This window comes from Ailuropoda melanoleuca, chromosome 7, assembly GCF_002007445.2.
Source record: "Ailuropoda melanoleuca isolate Jingjing chromosome 7, ASM200744v2, whole genome shotgun sequence".
NCBI lineage: Eukaryota > Metazoa > Chordata > Mammalia > Carnivora > Ursidae > Ailuropoda > Ailuropoda melanoleuca.
Window position 1 is genome coordinate 41,938,286 of NC_048224.1, and position 19,993 is coordinate 41,958,278.

The window sequence follows — 19,993 nt, forward strand, 5'->3', positions numbered from 1 at the left end:
GACTAACATAGCATAACAAAAAATTTTAAAAAACCAAAAAACAAACAAAAAAACAAAGCTGGTCTATGTACCAATGAGGTAAGAAACTTGTGCTCCCTTCATCAAGACAGTCTTGCATGGGGTTACCTGGCAATTCGTAGGTAGGAGGTGGCGTCGCAGAGAGAAGGGGAAATTTTTGGAAGTGGGAGGCAGCCAGAAGGATGCAAATTATCAGGGTAAGGAGTTGAGATTTTAGGCTGTGGGCAGCGGTGGGACATTAGAGATTTTTGGGAAGAATGGCAAGTTTAGAGCTGTGGGGGTTTTATTTATTTATTTATTTATTTATTTATTTATTTTAGAGAGAGTGTGAGCAAGCAGGGGGAGGGGCAGAGAAAGAGGGAAAGAATCTCAAGCAGACTCCCCACCGAGTGCGGAGCCCAACGCGGGGCTCGATCTCTCGAGGCTGAGATCACAATCTGAGCCAAAACCAAGAGCTGGATGCTTAAGGCCACCCAGGTGCCCCAGTTGTGGGCTAAAAACATAATGTAGCAGGACAGAGCTGGACAGTCTGAGGGGGAAGGTGTGAGGCAGCGATGAGCAAGTCACTGTGGGAGCCGCTGTGGAGATTCAGTTCTCTCTCTGCGGTTTCAATTTAACAGGAGCTGTTTTATTTTTGAAATGATGGCTGTGGTTTAAATGTGCCGCTCTTCACCTGTTTCCTTTCCATTCTCGATACGCTGGAATAAAGCCAGGGGTCTTCAATGGGCTAAAACTGAAGTCTTGAGAACAAAAGTGAATTGCACTGTGCTAATTGCTAGCTTGCCGCTGCATGCGGGAGACGCGGAGGGCTTACAGTCGGCTCTGTGACCGGTGGGAACTTGGGCAAGTCACGCAGTCTCACTACGGCTCATCACCTTCGGAGTAACGTCCAAGAATTATGCGGAGAAACTTGATGAATTACCAGCATGCTCTTTATTTGTAGGCAAAAGAGATCAGTCATTTTAATGAACAAAGGTCCCAAACAAGATTTAAGGGAGAAAAACAGCAGGGGGGAGAGGGAAACCAAACCCGAACTATGGGGGGCTGTGTGGGAAAGGGGGCCCTCGTGCACACTTTCTGGGTAAGCGGAGTAGCTGATCAAGTGGCTTGTTCAGGGTGGACTGTGTCCTTGAGGAGACGGGGCAGGAGTGTCAAGGAAAACCTTCCTGGTTGTTTATGGAGTCTCTGGAAACCTGGAGAGCTTTGCTGTGGAACACAAGGGACACCGGGGAACTGAGCGTGGAGAGATTAGGGTGCTTCCAGGCAGAGGGCATAGCGTTCAGGAAAATGTTGAGGCAGCAGGAGCCCGGCATGACTGAGGATCTGTAAGGTGGCTCTTGTAGCCAGAACACGGAAGGGAAGGGAGGCTGTGGCTTCTGCCTTGTAGCCCCTATGTGGTCCTTGAGTCAACCACTGGGCCAACAATGGGGTGTTGCTGCACCCTTATTCCCATGATCCACATGGTCAGGTCTGTCACTTACCAGAGCTCGCCCTGGGCACCGGGCACGGCGGTAGGTACTTTCCATGCATCACCCCATAGGAACTTCCCGGCCACCTGGGAGGCTGGCACTGTCATCCCCGTTTCACCGACAGAGATACTGAGGCTCACAGAGTCCTGTGACTTGCCCAAATCACAGAGACAGAAAGGGCCTGGAAACCAGTGCCCAACCTCAGTCCTGATACCGTACACATCCCTCCTTGCTGTCGTCCTCTTCGCCCTCAACCCCGGCACTCAGCAAAGGGCATGTTGACGTTTGCTCCACTGACTGTTGTCCGCATGATTGTTTTGCTCAACAGACGCCAAGTATAGGGCATCGCCTTCCCCTCAAAAGTGGCACAAACGAGAACAGAGGAGGCACCAAAATAAGATAGACTGCTTCCTGAAATAGGTCTCTACATGTCACACAGATGACATAGAATTGGGGTAAGCTATTGAATGAATGAGTGATGGATCCAAATGAATACCCACAATGAATATTCAAGAGCTACTTAGTAAGGTAAGTCCCTCACCTTTGCGTGACATCACTTTGGCCATTGGGTGTCCACCCAACGAGTCCCACAGACCCTGAATCATGGCTTATGCACCTAAATGTTTAAAAACAAATTCACCAATGTCTTTACTAACAAACATGTTCGTATGTGTAATGGGATAGAAACATATCTCCTCCTTGTTTGGTTGGGAAGATTTAGTAAATCCCGTCCTGTGAAAACACAAACGTTTGAATAAATAAATACATTTTTAAAATTTTAATTAAATCAGCAGTCCTTTTTTTTTTTTAAGATTTTATTTATTTATTTGACAGAGAGAACAAGCAAGGGGAGCAGCAGGCAGAGGAAGGGGGAGAAGCAGGCTTCCCGCCAAGCAGGGAGCCTGATGCAGGGCTCTATCCCAGGACCCCGGGATCATGACCTGAGTTGAAGGCAGATGCATAACTGACTGAGTCCTCAGGCACCCCTAAACGAGCAGTTCTTAAAATGTGGTCCAGGGCCCTCTGAGGATCCCTGGCACCTTTCGAGCATGTCCATGAAATGAGGTCAAAGCTATTTTTACGACAATACCAAGAGGTTTTTGGCCTTTTTCAAGCTCATTCACTGGTGAGTATAAGTGGAGTTTTCCAGAGGCTGCATGACGTGGGATGTCTGCAAAAAATTGAATGAAGAAGCAGATGTAACTTTCCAGCTGCTTCTTACTAAGCCAGGCATGAAAGAGATTTGCAAAAATGGAAAATCAAGTCCACCTTTCTATTTTTTGAAAAGATCGTGTTTTTTTTAAAAACAGAAATATCATTTATGTCAACATGCAACTTATTATTGGTAATTTTAAATGAATGAATAAGTCAAGTTTCTCGGTTTTTATTTTGAATAATATTTATTGATGAACACATACAAACACAAGTTTTTCGGGATCCTCAATTTCTGAAAGGCTAAGGAGTTTTGAAACCAAAATGACTGAGAATCACTGACTGAATTAATGTTTAGGACACATTATTAATTCAGGCTGCCTCATCCCAGCACAATAGAAATAATTTGTAATTAATTCTTAGGAGTTCCTACAAGAAAATGTCAACAACAATAACGTGGAGGCTTCCTGCTACTTCTAAAAGAGTTGGTAGTTAATATGCAGAGTCTTAACTGCTATTTCACAAAAAATAATTACATCCGGGCACACATTAACCCGAGCGCATGAATTGTAAAATACAACTAGAACACATTTCCCCAAATGTGGATTGCTATTTCTTTAATAGAGAAAAAATTCTCTGCGAGAGAGGGGGAAAAAGAGGAAATTCATCTTTGAGAATTTCCCAATATCAGGCTCTTGCCTAGTGTTGTGCAGTGGCTTTTTTACCTGAAGTCTTTTCTTTTCCTTTTTTAAAATTTAAATTGAATTTAACTAACATACAGTGTATTATTAGTTTCAGAGGCAGGATTTAGTGATTCTTCAGTTGCATATAACACCCAGTGCTCATTCCATCAAGTGCCCTCCTTAATGCCCATCACTCAGTTACCCCATCTCTGCTACCCTCCTCCCCTCCAGCAACCCTCAGTTTGTTTTCTAGAGTTAAGGGTCTCATGGTTTGTCTCCCTCTCTGTTTTGATCTTATTTTATTTTTCCCTCCCTTCCCCTCTGTTCATTAGTTTTGTTTCTTAAATTCCACATATGAGTGAAATCATACGATATTTGTCTTTCTCTGACTGACTAATTTTGCTTAGCATAATACACTCTAGTTCCATCCATGTCATTGCAAATGGCAAGATTTCATTCTTTTTGATGGCTGAGTAATATTCCATTGTGTATATATACCACATCCTCATTATCCATTCATCTGTCGATGGACATCTGGACTCTTTTCATAGTTTGGCTATTGTGGACATTGCTGCTATAAACATTGGGGTGCAGGTGCCCCTTCGAATCACTATGTTTGTATCCTTTGGATAAATACCTAGTAGGACAATTGCTGGGTCATACGGTAGTTCTATTTTTAAGGTCTTGAGGAACCTCGGTACTGTCTCCCCTGAAGTCTTGAAGGGAGGCCCTCACAAACCAAAAGTGACACAAACTACATCGTGATCCTGATTCTGCCCTCAATTTGCTACCTGATGTTGGGGAAAATCATTTCTTTCCCTGGGGCCCATTTTCCTCATGAAGGTAGGGAGAGAACATCTCTTGGGTCCTTCCTTGAAAGATCCAGGTCTGTTTTGAGACCTCTGGAACAGAATGCTAATGGAGTGGAAAACAGGGCACTTAGGTAGTCAGTCAAGTGATGGCAAAGACCAAGATTTTGGATTTGGTGGAAGAGTGGCAAATGGGAGCTCACGAAGAGATTGAAGGGAATCCTACATCCAGAATGCCAAGAAAGATTAAGGGGATGGAGTAGGCAGGTGTGGGAGCAAGAGTTTACTTGAGAAAGGCAGGTCACTTCCAAAGCTGGCAAGGATATTGGGAGGTCCCCTCGCTGCTTCTAGAAGAACTTGACGTAGCATCTTGAAGGAAACAGATACCATCTGGCTCAACTTTCTGATTATACAGCAACTTCTTTTGTTAGGTCATGGATCTGAGTTTGTTTTTTATGCGCAAATCTTCCTTATGAAAGGAAGAAATGTTCTCCAAATATTGGTCACAGTCTTGTGAATCCATTGATGATATTATAAGCCTGCGATTGAGCAATGCCTTTGAGGTGTTTCATGGTGACATCCTGGTCTCTTTCTTGCTGTCTCTGCTAGTTTGGTTCTTAATCCTTCCATATCTACACTCTCCACTTCAGCCGGTCCCATCCAATGTCACTCCTTTAAATCATCATACTTAGTGTTTCCCCTGGCCCTTTGCACATGCTAATCCTTCTGTCTGGGAGGTTCTTTCACCTAAACTGGCTAGCTGGCTAGCATTTAACCTTCTACTGTCTTTTGTAATTTTTGAGATTGTGTATTTTTGAAAAATTATTACTTCATCAAATAATATGTATACACAGTTTTAAAAAAAAGATTTTGCAAGATTTATGATGAAAACATCAGTGCCCTGCTTACCAATCCCTACTGCATTTTGTCCTGCTCGCCAGACAAACTACTTTTAACTCTTTCATTATTTCTTATGGCATATGCCTCTGTATTTCCAGCAAACATGCTTATATTATTAATCTCTTGATTTATGAATGTCAGACTTCTGTTGACTTCTTGCTATAGGAGATGACAATTTAGGCCTTTTGTACATCTCAGTTCTCCTCTCCTTTTTCCTTAATACTTCTATCATAATTTGTGAATGAATCAGAATCAGTGTGTATGTTTTTACGATAATGCAAATATTATTCACTTCAGAGTTCAAGTACTATCCTAGGATCATTTCTTCTCTTGTACAACTTTGTATTTCCTGAGTTTACAATGGGCTCTTAACCCCCATTTTTTGTGTTTTTTTTCTTTCTATACCTATTCTTATCTTTTTTTTTTAACCTATTCTATCAGATCGGTTATACACATACACACACACACACACACACACACACACACACACACACACATATATATTTATCCCCTTTTAAACAGGGGTTGACAAAATCTTTCTGCAAAGGGTCCCATAGTAAAAATTTTATACTTTTCAGTCTAGACAGTCTGTTGCAATTACTCAGCTCGGCTGTTGCAGAGGGAACTCAGTCAAGGACACTATGTTGCAGAGCTAGTGGCAGGACTGAAATGAATGGGTGTGGCCATGTTCCAATAAAATCTTATGGAGGAAAGCAAGCGGCAAGCAGGATTTGGTCCATGGGGGGGAGTTTGCAATCCCCGGTTCTCAATGCTAAAATATTTCAGATATTAATGTGTGCCATTTTTATTCTCCTGCATCTCCTGTCCTGGAGGCCTCCATGCCGAGCCTGTCTGTACTTCTTGTTCTGTCCATGTCCTGCCTGCTAGGATCCTGGAATTCCCCTTCACTGCTTTCCTGTTTTGGACCCCTTATTTCTTGGGTCTCTGCATCTTCCTCTTTCTGGCTTTATTCCTTTGCTTAGTTAGAGGACGTTCTCAAGTAACTTCCCAAAAAAGAGAGTGTATGGGAGGTTATTTTTCTGAGTCTTACTATGTCTGAAAACGTCTATATGCACCCCCTGTTTTTGGTAGTGTCCTGAAGTCATGGATTTGAGAATAAAAACTTCCCCAGAGCTTGGGAGGCTTTCTCCAGTTATTTTCCAGCTTCTAGAATTTCTGGTAGATGCCTGATTGCAACTCTGTTTCTTTGTAAATGTGTGCATGTTGTCTTCTTCTCTCTCCCGGCCCCCCATCTAGGAACTTAAAGGATCATCTTTTTATCAGGGCAGTCCTGCAATGTCATGGGGACGCCCCTCGGTAGGAACATTTTCAGCCCAGGCCTCATCTCTGTTCTGCCCCGTGCTTAATGAACAGGAGTCTGGAGCTACTTCCGACTGTTTCTCCAGACACTAGCTCTTCTGTCTTCTCCCCGCAGGGTGGCCATCAGGCTCTGTGGGACCAAGGAGACCATCAAAGGGTCTTAATCTTCCTGTGTCCAGAGAGGCAGGCTCACATCTTACCTCTTGTTTCTCTGGGGCATCAGGTCTCTGAGAACCTCGCCTTCCAGGTGTTCAGCAAGGTGCGAGACGGAATTTGGTCAGCATACATGTCTCTAGGCCTTTACGTTGACGTCTTCTGCCTTCTGCTAAGTGGATTGTTGCTCGTCTGTCTATATCCCGTCTTCCAAAATTTCACTATAATTTGTTGTCCACTTATATCTTACATTTTTTTTTTTGCCCATTTCGTAGGGGGAAGGAAAACATGTAAATGCTGTGGTCAGTCTACCAAGTCGAACCAGGAGTTCACAGTTTGTCGTTTGTCTGTCTGCTTATTCTACCGTGCTGCAAAGAGTTTGTGTCTGCTTGTTCACGCATGTGTCCCTAATGCCTGGTTCAAAGTGGGCCTTCTGCCGATGCTCGGTGAATGGAATCAATGCATGCATATTGAGTGAGTGTTCTGATGGGAGCAGAAGCCTTAGGTGGGGAAGCCCTGGGAGACGATACTGGAAGAAGCGGAGCCCATATTACAAAGAGCCTTGGGTGCCAGGCCAAGGAGTGTGTACTCTTTTCTTGGTTGGAAGGCCATTGATGGGTTTTCAATGGTGGTGGAGGTGGTGGTGGAAGGGTATTTTGGTCAAGGGGATTTTTCTGGCTGTGGTTGAAGGGCTCGTCTGAGAGGAGTACACAGGTGGGGGAATAAAATTCCATGAACTGATAAGAACTCATGAGGAAGGAAAGGGTGCATTGTAGAACTCTGGAGGAAGAACCAGCAGGATTTATGTTCTGATTGAACATGACTGGGCTTCCATAGGCCGAGCAAAAGAGCAGAACAAAGGATGTTGGGGGCAGGGGGAAGAGTAGATAATGGTTTTGTCTGTTCATATTTGAGGCATGAAGGAACCTCTGAGTGGATGTGTTTAGCGGGCAGTCGGCTATGCCAGTAGGAAATGAAGACATAGATCAGGACGTCATTCTCACATAGAAGTCAGAGGAGAGAGTGCCATGAAGGAAGATTGTGGTTTGCACCAAGGCACATGCATGGTGATAGATAGACCCAGAATTTGAAGTCAGATCTGTCTAAATCCATAGTCCATCTTCAACCACAGACTGTACTCACTCTAAAACTTTGTCAGAAGCAGAAAAGTACAGGCTTAGTTTTGGCCTTGCGCAAGACTCACATTCAATGGGACATGCGACCTCTTAAGCATGAAGGTGCAAAATGCAATCGGAAAGTAATGGGGTGTGAGAGAAGAACGCTGAGACTGCGAGACTCCCCATCGTCTGGGCGGGAGGGGAGGCCTGGCAGCTTCAGCCGACCTGGCCTTGGCCAGAGCCGAGGTCTCCCGCAGACCCCACCTGCTTTCACTCTGATGGCTTCCCCGAGAACACTTTCTTCTCTAAAACTTTCTACCCTTCCTGCTTCTTTGGTTCAAACCAGAGAAAACTATGGCCAAGTAGCAATTCTCAGAACCCAAGCGGGGCTAACATCCTGCCTGGTTTCCTCCTTGCTTGCTCAGCCCAGAGCAGCCTGAGAGAATCACGAGAAGGTGGCCTCTGGAGATTTGCAGGAGTGCCCCGTGCAGGGAAGGACTCCTGGGCTCCTATCCACCGAGCTCCCTCCCGTAACTTGCTTTTGGGTTCACTGCATGGGCTGAGGGAGGAAGAGGAAGCAGAGGCTGGGAGAGTGGGGGTGTGGGGCATGTAGGTTGTGAAACAGCATGAGAAACCTCCAGAGCCAGCAAAGAAAGTTTTGTTTCTGGAATTTGGAATTCAGTGTTTTTGACACTCAACGTTTCTGTGACTAGAAGGTGAGATAAAAATCTATGTCATTCCATTGGTCTTCACCTTTGTTTTAAATGATCAGATTTCAAACAGAAATTATTATCAGTCCGATATTGTTTCCTTTTCTAAAATGTGGTTTAATTTCGCAAAGAGCCGAGTAAGACGGCAGAACTGAATCATAGAGTGTCAGCAAGCAAGTGTTACACCCGTTCTTACAAAACCGTGGCTGAGGATCTGGTATTCGCCTTGAAAAAAGTGTTCCTTAATCCTAGGTTTTTGTTTTTAGCTGCGGGGCGTTTCTTCTTCCTTTCTTTTACCAATACGGTCTCTTTGCATGAGAGAGAATGTTTAATCCAGTGAGAAAGCATGGGCCTTGAGTTTGAATCCCACCTCCTCTTCCTTACTGGGTGATAATTTGACAGTCATTTAACCTCTCTGAGTCTCAGTTGTCTCCCTATAAATGAAAGTAAGAAAATGGAGAATACATATTATATAAGAATATAGCTGTATCAATTATATATTATAATATACATATATATAATTAATAATTTATATATTATACCTATGATTAACCTAGCATACATATATGATTAAGACATGGCTGGCGATTCGTAGGTACTGAAATCATGTAAATTCCTACTATTGAACAGGGTGGATAATTTTTTTCCTATTGATAGTCACTGACTCATCAAAAAAAAAAAAGAAAGAAAGAAAGAAAAAAGAAAGAAAGAAATAACCAATTTAGTGTATGCTCTTAATACAAGGGAGAGAGTTGTGGGTGTTTGTGTTTTGGATCTTATTTTTAGACATTACAAACATGTTCCATCCACTGGATTTTGAAATTAAGAATGGGGAACATTATTTATATCTGAATCATATATTACAACAAATGAAAATATTACATGTATGGTTTCCATTCTGTCTTGTAGGCATTTAAAGGGAAGAGGGAGAGAAAGGGAGAGGATGGGGGAGAGAAGGAGAAGGGAGAGAAGGGGGAGATAAGCAACAGGCAGAATGATAGAGAATTTCAGAGACAGCTAGGGCAAGATTCACCGGGCTTAGGCACCGGTGTTTGCGGATAAATCACTTCGGTTTTGCCCTAATTAACACTTGAACTATTAATACTAGAGACACGTATTTGCTGCTAACACTTTCCTTTGAAATCCACCCACCACCCTCCTATCCATTCATTCTTTCTTTTTTGAAGCAACAAACAACTACTAACTATATCCTATGTGTTTAGCCCTGTCCTAGGTGCTAGCGAGGCAAGCCATGAGGTCAGTCCTGCCTTCTAAGAGCTCACAGGTTCGTGGGAGAGGCAGACAGGTAACTGAATAACCGCAGTATAAAATAAGTGACTGCTTCAGCGTTGGGATTTGGTGGGAAAGGCTTCCCAGAGGAGGTAGCCCTATATGGGCTCTCAAAGGACATGCAGTAATGTGTTAGATAAAGAAGATTGTTGAGTGGGAGATCAGGAGTGTGCTCTGGGCACCCCAAAATTCTGAACAGCTTTTGGAGTGACCCAGTCCTGTCTGAACTGGGAACTGGTTTATTTGAAACCTCCCTCTGTGTGGTCATAGAGCCGGTGTGCCAGCTGGTTAAGATCATAGATATCGCAGGATTGATACGGGTTTAAACCTGATTTGCCAGCTGTGCGGCATTGCTCAACTGTCTATCCTTTCTGAGCCCTCGCTTCTTTATATTTAAAAGGAGGTTAAAACTCTGGAGGTTGTACATTATAAGTGAATTGACATAATATATGTAAAAGCTTTGCACACTGCTGGGCACATTTCAGGATTTGGATCTTCGGAACAGTAGAATCTTAGTAGCAATCTGAATATGTTGGGTTAAGCGGGAGTTGCAATGCCCTGTGGGGGAGGGGAAACATTATATTTTACTCATGACTTCTCAACTATTCTCTTGAAATGTCTCAGAAACTTCTCTGAATCACGGTAACTCAGATATCGATGTCAGATTTTCCCCTGGGGTCCATCTCCCTCTGTATTCTCTAAGGCTGGAATGAAGTCAAACCAGAGGTGAGAGATTCACTGTCTTTGTTGTAGATTACCTCTTGGAGAAAAACCGAAGCTCCAGCTCCTGAGAGCAAAGCTCTTTGGAAGGCTATCAGCCACACCTTCGGCACAAAGCTATTTTCCAGTCTGCAATTATGAGTAGCACCAAGGATACCCAATGGAGAGGATGGCGAAGATCTGGGTCAGCTGTCTCGGAATAGGTGCTCACGTATAGGACGTGGCTAGAGCAAGTAAAACCAGGAGACTAAAGCATGAATGGAGGGGAGCCATTTTTAACACAGACCCATTTGAGGTTAGTTGTCTCTTCCACAGGAGTACTATTAAGTACTGGGAGCTTGGAGTGTGATATCAATGGAGCAGGTCTTCAGTTTATAGTCATTCTTTCTCAGGTAATATAATGGAATGCAACAGAGTGACCAGATTTGTTCCTTATCTTGCTGTGTCCTTGGCCATAGTTGATTCTAGGGCAGTTGTTCCCAAACTTGAGTGTGCATCAGAATCTCCTTGTTTTTTTTTTTTTAAAGATTTTATTTATTTATTTCACAGAGAGAGAGAGACAGCCAGCGAGAGAGGGAACACAAGCAGGGGGAGTGGGAGAGGAAGAAGCAGGCTCATAGCGGGAGGAGCCTGATGTGCGGCTCGATCCCAGAACGCCAGGATCACGCCCTGAGCCGAAGGCAGACGCTTAACCGCTGTGCCACCCAGGCGCCCCAGAATCTCCTTGTTAAAACAGAAATTGCTTGGTCCTGTCCCCAGAGTTCCTGATCCAGTAGGTCTAGGGCTGGGCTTGAGGATTTGCTTTCCAGGAAGTTCCAAGGCATCCTGATGATGCAAGCCTGGGAGCATCCATTGAAAACCACTGCCTAGAAGTAGCAACTGAGCTATCTCTGTATTCTTTCTGCCAATGCACTCATCTACCCTCAGCCTTTTTTTGTATGTGTCTGCTGGATATAGTTTCCATTGCTCACAAATAAAATGATTTTAATGAATACTAGAGAGGGGAGTCTTGTCTTTATCCTGAAAAAGAGAGGAGTCAAATGAAATCAAGGTTTTCTCTAACATCTTAAGATCTGTTGTGTCAAGATAAGAACAGGAGGTGAATCTTACCAATTTTCCCATTTTGTCTCAAACCAAGCAAGACTTTTTAAAATCATTTAAGTTATGTACGGGGCACCTGGGTGGCACAGCGGTTAAGCGTCTGCCTTCAGCTCAGGGCGCGATCCCGGCGCTCTGGGATCGAGCCCCACATCAGACTCCTCCGCTAGGAGCCTGTTTCTTACTCTCCCACTGCCCCTGCTTGTGTTCCCTCTCTCGTTGGCTGTCTCTGTCAAATAAGTAAATAAAATCTTTTTAAAAAAATCATTTAAGTTATGTAAAAATGGGCTGCTTTGGGTTAATGACGATAGACTGAACATATTCGTTTATCACTGTTCTCTCCTGAAACACCAAAAAAATGGCAGTGACTGGGCTTTTAGCATAACGTAGGGCATCAACTCTCAAAGACAAAAAGGGGGAGGAAGGGATGGTAAGAACACTGGAAGCTGGAAAGCAGGTGGACAACTGGGCTCAATTGATTTTAGCAGCCCCAAGAAGTCTGATTCGTAAGCTGGCAAACACAGAGGAGCAAAGAGAGGTACACTCTGGAGCCCCCAAAAGATTCTGGACTCTGGGACTTCCCAATAGGATGAAGTTGAGCCTTAAAACAGGCAAAGTGATTGAAAATCTGTCAAAGCAAAGGGACCTCCAGATCACCCTCACCAACCACAGCAGCCAACATCCATGCTCCTATGGCCTGGCCCATCGTGGGAGGTTTACTTTTGAAGGAAGTCAATCAGGGGGGCTCTGGACAAGTGGGTACCAGGTACCATTGGAAGAAGGGGTATCTTATAGAAAATGGGTGGGGGGTGAAATGAAAGTCAACATATGGAACTTTTATCCCTCCAATCCTGTTCCCACATTGAGCTCCCAGAATTGTGACCATCACTGTGTGCCTTCTAGATAGCAGTGTGGAGTTGGGATTTAGGAAGTACTCAACAACCTGGAGTTATTGAGCAAAAAGCCTGGGAAGGGATGGTGGAGGTTGGAGATGCAGGGCAGGCCTGATGAGGGTGTCCAAACTGAGTTCAAGTGAGCCCTGTTTGCTGAGCAGCGATACCCGCCCCACGTAGCAAGCTCTGAGTTCTAACGATTCGATAGGGTGATTCGGTGTGCCCATCCCCCATGAACTACAGGGGAAGGCTGGGGGAAGGAGCAGCAGGTACGAAGGCTAAGACAGTAGTGAAATAGCATGCTGAGTTGGTGGAACTACTAGCATTCAGTACTATTGGCATGGAAAGTATAGACACACCGGGAGTGTGGGAGGAGGGGAGGCCAAAGAGGTGCTATTAAAGTTTATGACCCTCTCTTTCTTCCTATGCATCCTCTCAAAATATATGGGCATATTTTGAATCTCCACGAATGTATCCATTCTCGTTTTCCCTTTTATCCCCCATCAAGGGGAATATTTTTATTTTATTTTACTTCTTTTTAACAATTTTAATTCCAGTTAGTGAAGGGCAATGTTTTTAAGATCTATCTATGTTGCTACGACAATAATCTAAGCCATTCCTTTGAACGCCTGCCTGATAATTTGTGGCGTTTTATGGCGTGTAGCTACCTACTCTTACCTACCCATTGTCCCAGGGAAGGCCATCAAAATTATTTTCCATCCCTTCCTCTTTCTTGCTCCCCTCCCCCTGCCCCCAAAAAACCCCAGTGATAAACATCCCCAGGCATGTTCTCTGATGAGCCTGTGTGAGGACTTCTTGTGCATTCATAGCCTGGAAAGACATTGCGGGTATGTGTCTATGTAATAGGGTGAAATAGTGATACTTTGTCCCCCAGGATGGCCCATCACAGGGACATTGGTATTTTCACATTCCTGCTGATTCAGTTTTTTTTTCTTTTTCTTTTCTTTTTCTTTTTTTTTTTTTTTTTTACTCCAAAAGTTTTCTTGTGCCTCTTTGGGTAATTCTTACTATTATTTTATAAGAACACTTACAGTGAAATGAGACAGATTCTCTGACTGCACAATATAGTATTGCTCACCATAGGCACCGTGTCTAGGACTGACTCATCTTGCACAACTGAAACTTGATTCCCCATTTCCCCTCCTCCCAACCTCTAACAGCCATCATCCTATTCTCTGCATCTAGATATCTCATATGAGTAGAATCATGCAGTATTTATCCTTCTGTGACTGGTGTATTTCCCTTAGCATCATGTCCTCCAAATTAATCTATGTTGTTGCATATGGCAGGATTTCTTTCTTTTTAAGGCTATAATATTCCATTGTGTATACACACACACACACACACACACAAACACACACACCCCACTTTTTTCTTCCATTCATCATCCATCAGTGGACATTTAGATTGTTTCCATCTCTTAGATATTGTGAATAATGCCTCTGTGAACATGGGAGTGCAGCTATTTCTTCGAGATCCCGATTTCAATTCTTTTGGATAGATACCCAGCAGTGGAATTGCCGGATTCCACAGTCACAGTCATCCTATTTTCAATGTTTTGAGGAACTTCCATGCTGGTTTCCATAGCAGCTGCACCGTCGTATATTCCCACCAACAGTGTATAGGATTCCAATTTCTCCACCTCTTTTGCCAACAAAGTTTTTAAAACATAGTTTTATAGTTGTTGCTAGCGTGAAATGTTTATCATTTTTCCTGTTGCTAGCGTGAAACATTTATCATTTCCTGACACAAATGTCATTTGTGTTTCTTTCCTCGCTGATGATTTTGAATACATTTCATCAGTTTCTGAGCTGTTGAGGGTCTCCCTCCTGAAACTGACTTTACATCCTGTTGCCATATTTATATTGGGGGCAGCTGTTTCTTGTTGATTTGCATGATTTTCTAATAGATCTCAGATATTAATCTCTTGTTAGCTAGTCTTGTTAGCTGGGGAATGCCCTTCAACCACAAGCCCTGCCTCAAGGTATAGCCATAGCGTCTCAGAAACCGACAAATGACCTTGAGACTTGAGACAAAATACAGTCGGTGATCCTCTGTGTGACATGGACTTGTTTATGATACCAAAGGGCCACTGGGTTCATCTCGGCATTAAGTCTCCTAGTGTCTGACTTCACTCATACTCCCTTTATTTTTTTATTTTTATTTTTTAAAAGATTTTATTTATTTATTTGACAGAGAGAGAGGGACAGCCAGCGAGAGACGGAACACAAGCAGGGGGAGTGGGAGAGGAAGAAGCAGGCTTCCAGTGGAGCAGGGAGCCCAATGCGGGGCTCGATCCCAGGACCCTGGGATCACGCCCTGAGCTGAAAGCAGATGCTTAATGACTGAGCCACCCAGGCACCCCTCACACTCCCTTTATCACTTCCTTCACCTGCCTAATCTTTAGCTAGGGACAACATGCTACTGTCATGATCATTTTACCTTCATTACACAAGTGAAAAAAATGTTTTGCTGTTGAAAAATTGGAAAATATTCAAACTGATAACAAGTTATTAAAAACCACCCACAATTCTGCCACCGAGCAATGATACCATTTATCTTTTAGGATGTATTCCGCTCCCTGGAGAGAGTGGCTGAGAAGACATAAGCATCATTATGATCAACGAGCCTCCTTCTAACCCTGTGTTGTATATAAATCTCTCTCGTAGAACTCCCTCCATTTTACTATAGTTATTTGTTCAATAGCTATTTGTAAATAACTAGTATAGCCATTTGTTCAGAGATCTTGGGACAGGAGTCAGTGGACTTATGTGTTAGTTCCGTCTTTGATTTGCCAAAGCTCCTCTCTCTTTTTTTCAAGGAGGAGAGCTTGAAAATCATACCAAGTGGTTTTCACTTTCTTCTGGAAGTGTCTAGGAGCCACCGAAGGATTTGAAGCGGTGAAATTAGCCAGATTAATTTGGTAGAGGAAGTTCTCCCTGGAAGTGAAAGAAAATGACATGAACCATGTACCAGCTGCGGTGCTCCAGGGATGTTCTCTACGGCATTTCGGTGGATCCCTTTCGTACGCCAGTTCAGGGATAGTCATGCACAAGGTAGAGAGAGCAACGTGCAGCTCAGTGAGGCTAAGCAGTGTTCTCGAGGACACACAGCTGGTAAGTGTTGGGGACTGAAATCCAGCATGATCTCCTCCTCTCGAGCATGATTTCTTTCCAGGCACAGAGGCTGGTTCAAAAGGTCCTTAGCAGTTTGGGTGGCATCGGTTCCCACTGAAGAGTGGAGTTCAAGTGCCGAGCGGGCTACATTTTTATAGCAGCGGCATCCGTTAGCTGGCGGCGGTCCCCAGGGGTTTTTCCCTATGACTCATACACAGCAGGGGAATCCTGAGGGAAGCTCAGCCTTTACTTCTTGAATTTCAGTCTTGACAGATGCTCAGTGACTTCAGATAGCCATCTGAGTCCTTGCCAACAAAGAGATTGGAGGAGGGACCTTGGGTAAGTCCCTTTCTCTCTGGACCTCAGTTTTCTTAACCACAAAAGATGAAGGATCTCTGAAGTTTGCTTTAATTAGAAAGAATCTCTCATGGTGCCTAATGTGATGCTGAGTGCTCATGGAGCTTAACGATGACAGTGGTGACTTGTAGGAATTAAACCAACGGACTATCATCACACACAGAAGTGATTGCAAATAGGCTGTGGGAAGGGCATAGAAGACACACGTTCTGAGTTACTCAACTTGCATCGAGTCCCTCGACTGTACGATTCACGTGGGAGGGACGTGCCTAGGATGGTATGTTTGTTCTTCCCACATCTTAGAATCTGTCACCAGTGCCTTATATATCAGTGGCCAAACTATTCTGTTGAAGGAGAGAATGAAAAGCAGAAAGGCTACTTGTCTCCTAAGATCCATCCTCCCCTTCTTCCTCAATAATGCAGCATGTAAAAGTTATTGGAAAACAGTAGCCCAGGACAAAACTTCATTCCCCAGACTTCTTTGAAAGTTGGATGTGGCCACATTATTAAATTCTTACCAATGGAATGTACACGGAATTGGTGTTGACATTTTTCTCAGGAAATATTCTTAAAGAGAGAGACATGGTTTTCTCCTTCCCATTTGTCCTTCTGGCTAAGATAAAATAGAGACATGGAAAAAGGTTTGGATCTTGGATGACAAGCTGAAAGCTAGGTGTTGAGAAGAGCAGAGCCGTGAAAGTGATGGAGTCTGGGAATGTGATGATATTCAAGCCTCTGTAGAAACCTTGAACCGCTCTGTTAACCTAAGCACAAGAGAGAAATATATTTCTATTTTGTCTTAAAAATTATTGCTTTTAGTTTAGTTTTTGTTGCAGCTGTGCCAAATATAAGGGAACATTAAAATGACACACGATCTTCACGATTTTTCTTTCAAAGAGCAGCTTATAAAAATATTTTGAGCCTGGTTGCTGTAAACTTCACAATTATATATGGCATATCTGATTTGGGGGATGGCCAGGGGATGCCTGCCCAGTTGGCCAATAGTTAATTTTTAACAGGGCCGGTAATTTTTCTATAAATACATGCAAGTTTTGCTAAGGCCATAGCTTGAATATTTTATACTAGGTTTCTACACCTATCCTTTTATTTTCACTGAAAAATTTTATGTCTGTTCTTTACACGAGGTTATTAATTTGCTGTGAGTGGAGTGGGGTTGAGGAAACATAAAAAGAGAGCCAGTTGTTCCAAAGCATTTCTTTCATAGGAGATATATATATATACATATATATATATATACACACACATATATATGTATATATGTATGTATATATATGTATATATATATATGTATGTATATATATTTGCCATGGGTTTGAAAAACACAATTGTCATATATTAAATTTCTACATATTGGTAAACATTAGAAGAATAAAGGCTGGAAATTTTATAAATTTGATAAAAATGTAAATCCAGAAATCCAAGACGGTCAACACATCTTAAACTGGAAAAACACAAAGAAAATCACACTAAGAAACATATTAATTACATTTCTAAAAACAAGGGATAAAGAGAAAAATCTTAAAAACTGCCAAGAAATATGTATAGCAGAACAAATACATAAATCCAATTTCTCATCAGCAACTATGCACGCCAGAAGGATGGAAAGTGCTGGAAGAAAACAGAAAGTAAACCTATACTTCTGTATGTGACAAGAATATGTTTCGAAAGTGGTAGCCTGGATTATAAGAACTGTTAAAAAAAATAAGTTCTTCAGATTGAAGGAAAATGATAGCTGATGGAAATTTGGATCTACAGAAAGGAATGAAAAGCTCTATGAATGGTAACTATAAAATATATTTTTATTTGCAAAGTTCGTTAAATTTCTGTAAAAATCCTCAATGAGAGAAAGCAAAATCATACTAAATGCATACTCTAACTCAGCGACCTTTGCATGCTACTGTGTCTTCAGCGGTAGAACGTATGGAATCGTAACCAAAGGTGTAGCCACGGGAGTATCCTCGCTTGGAGAATTTACGCACATGTTATGGCAAATCTGAATTCTGAGTGTTTAGAGGTCTTGGTTTTCAAAGGAGACTACTTTCAAGGGAACACAGGGAGAGACCCATTAAACTATCTTGCAACTGTTTCTAGGGTGCTTTGGGCTCCTTGTGCCAAGGGACCATCAGGCAAGAAGAGGAGCCACCGTGATAGGGATAATTATTCTCATCACAGGAGGAGGAATTGGTCAATGGGGGTAAGAAGGAATGTTTGGCCTGCACGTGGTCCACGATGGCATATCTGATTTGGGGGATGGCCAGGGGATGCCATCTAGATGGTAATTGGACAAATGCAGCAGTGACAGTAAGAAGGGCATGGCGGCTATGGCCTCAGACCCTTCCAGAACGAATGTATCATGCCATTAGCTAAGCCACCAGGAGTAGCAGAAGGTGAGAGGAATCTCAAACGCATAGCAGAGCAGGGAATGGTGAGTATCACTTAAAGTCCCAGACAAACGGCAGTGTGTGGGAGCTGGAGTTTCCCCATACACCTTTTAGAATCCTGAAGTCCTCGAACTTACAGGAAGAAGGGCATCCGAGCAGCGCAAGGGGCAAAATCTAATGAATGCCAGCAGACACCTGCCACCCAGATCTGTCAGGACCGACGGACTGTCTCCTGACCAGTGGGGAATCCTGCTGGGTGACAGAACTCAGCTGTCAGCCATCGCCTGCGATCGGCCTCCACGAGAAAAAGCCGCCTCGCTCAAGACCAGGCTTCCTTCCCAGGGGCAGACTGCAGCCAAGGGGCTTGGTAGGAGCCAAAGCAATGAAGGAGCATGGCTAAGCCGTCCGGACTGGGAATATAAGAGGATTTAGACGGATGTCTCTATCTGTTAGTGAGGAAGAGGAGAGGTTGGGTATATAAAGGAGTGGGGGAGGAAGGACTAGAGAGATGCTCTGTGGCTGAGCACTACCCCGGGGGAGAGGGGGAAGCCAGAGCCATTGGCTGCAGGCTCTGTGGGGTGCCATTGTTGATGCTGGCTGGCTGAGGGGGGCAGTGGGGGCTGCGACAAACTAGTGCTCTATTCTCCAACTCACGCTCCCTTGGTCTATGACACGTGGACAGGGTGCCTCTACGGCCCAGCGGTGACCTTGGGAAAAAGCATCCCATGGGAATTCCCTCGGGGCCCCTTGGGGCAGGGTGGACGTAAGAAAGTTTCACAAGGGACATATCTAATGCTTGATCTAACTTGTTGGTATGTAACCTTTTGCTTATATCCTAGGTAAATCCTTTTATTTATTTATTATTTATTTATTATAATTTTCTATTATGTTATGTTAGTCACCATAGAGTATATCCTTACTTTTTGATGTGATGTTCCATGATTCATACCCAGTGAACCATGCAGTAAATGCCCTCCTTAATACCCAAGATTTTATTTATTAGAGAGAGAGAGAGAGAGAAAACAGAAGCCGGGGGGGGGAGGCGAGGGCTAGGGAGAAGCAGGCTCCCAGCTGAGCAGGGAGCCCTATTTGGGGCTCCATCTCAGGACCCTGAGATCATGACTTGAGCCAAAGGTAGACGCTTAACCGGCTGAGCCACCCAGGTGCCCCTCTCCTAGGTAAGTCTTCAAGTAAGTATGTCATGCCTATCAGCGCTATGCAAGATGCTGTGTGTGTGTGTGCATGCATGTGCGTGTGCGTGTGTGTATGTGTGTGGAAATTGAGGAAAAGCTGGATTTCTTGTCTGGGTCTTAGCAAATGTAGAATAAACAGCACTTGCAGAACCAGGAATGCAGATGGAAGCCATCAGAATGCCATCCCCGCCTCCTGCCTACCCCCTCTTCCCCAGGAAATCCACAGAAACTTTAGCCTTTGTTTTTCCATGGAGTACGGAGATCAGGATTTGAGCCACTTTATCTGGATTTTAAAGGGCAGGGAGGAAGCAAGTGATATGAAGATTACATTTCATTGTTTTGGTGCCTCCAGCAAGATGCCATTGCTAAGTTTATTTTATGGCTGTCTCTTGCTCAAGGAAGCTGCTAGTCCCTTGCTGGTACTTGACACAAATCATGGAGGTTTTAAGGAAGCAGTTTATTTATTTTTTTTAATGATTTTTTTATTATATTATGTTAGTCACCATACAGTACACCCCCGGCTAAGGAAGCAGTTTAAAACAGCAATTATATGAGCCAATGGAGATTCTTA

The 19,993-nt window shown here is 43.5% G+C and overlaps 1 long non-coding RNA gene across 3 annotated transcripts; it reads left to right on the forward strand.

Moving 5' to 3' along the window:
• The first annotated feature begins 6,376 nt into the window (after positions 1 to 6,376).
• On the forward strand, positions 6,377 to 16,515 carry LOC105236048. 3 transcript variants are annotated; one of them, XR_004626551.1, is made up of 4 exons: positions 6,377 to 6,610; positions 9,556 to 9,638; positions 10,376 to 10,637; positions 15,176 to 16,515. It is a non-coding gene; the product is annotated as an uncharacterized LOC105236048 (long non-coding RNA). The 3 variants fall into 3 exon arrangements; XR_004626550.1 differs by lacking the exon at positions 6,377 to 6,610 and adding an exon at positions 6,801 to 6,978; XR_004626549.1 differs by lacking the exon at positions 6,377 to 6,610 and adding an exon at positions 7,139 to 8,338 and having other exon boundaries at positions 15,176 to 16,513.
• Positions 16,516 to 19,993: the final 3,478 nt, after the last annotated feature.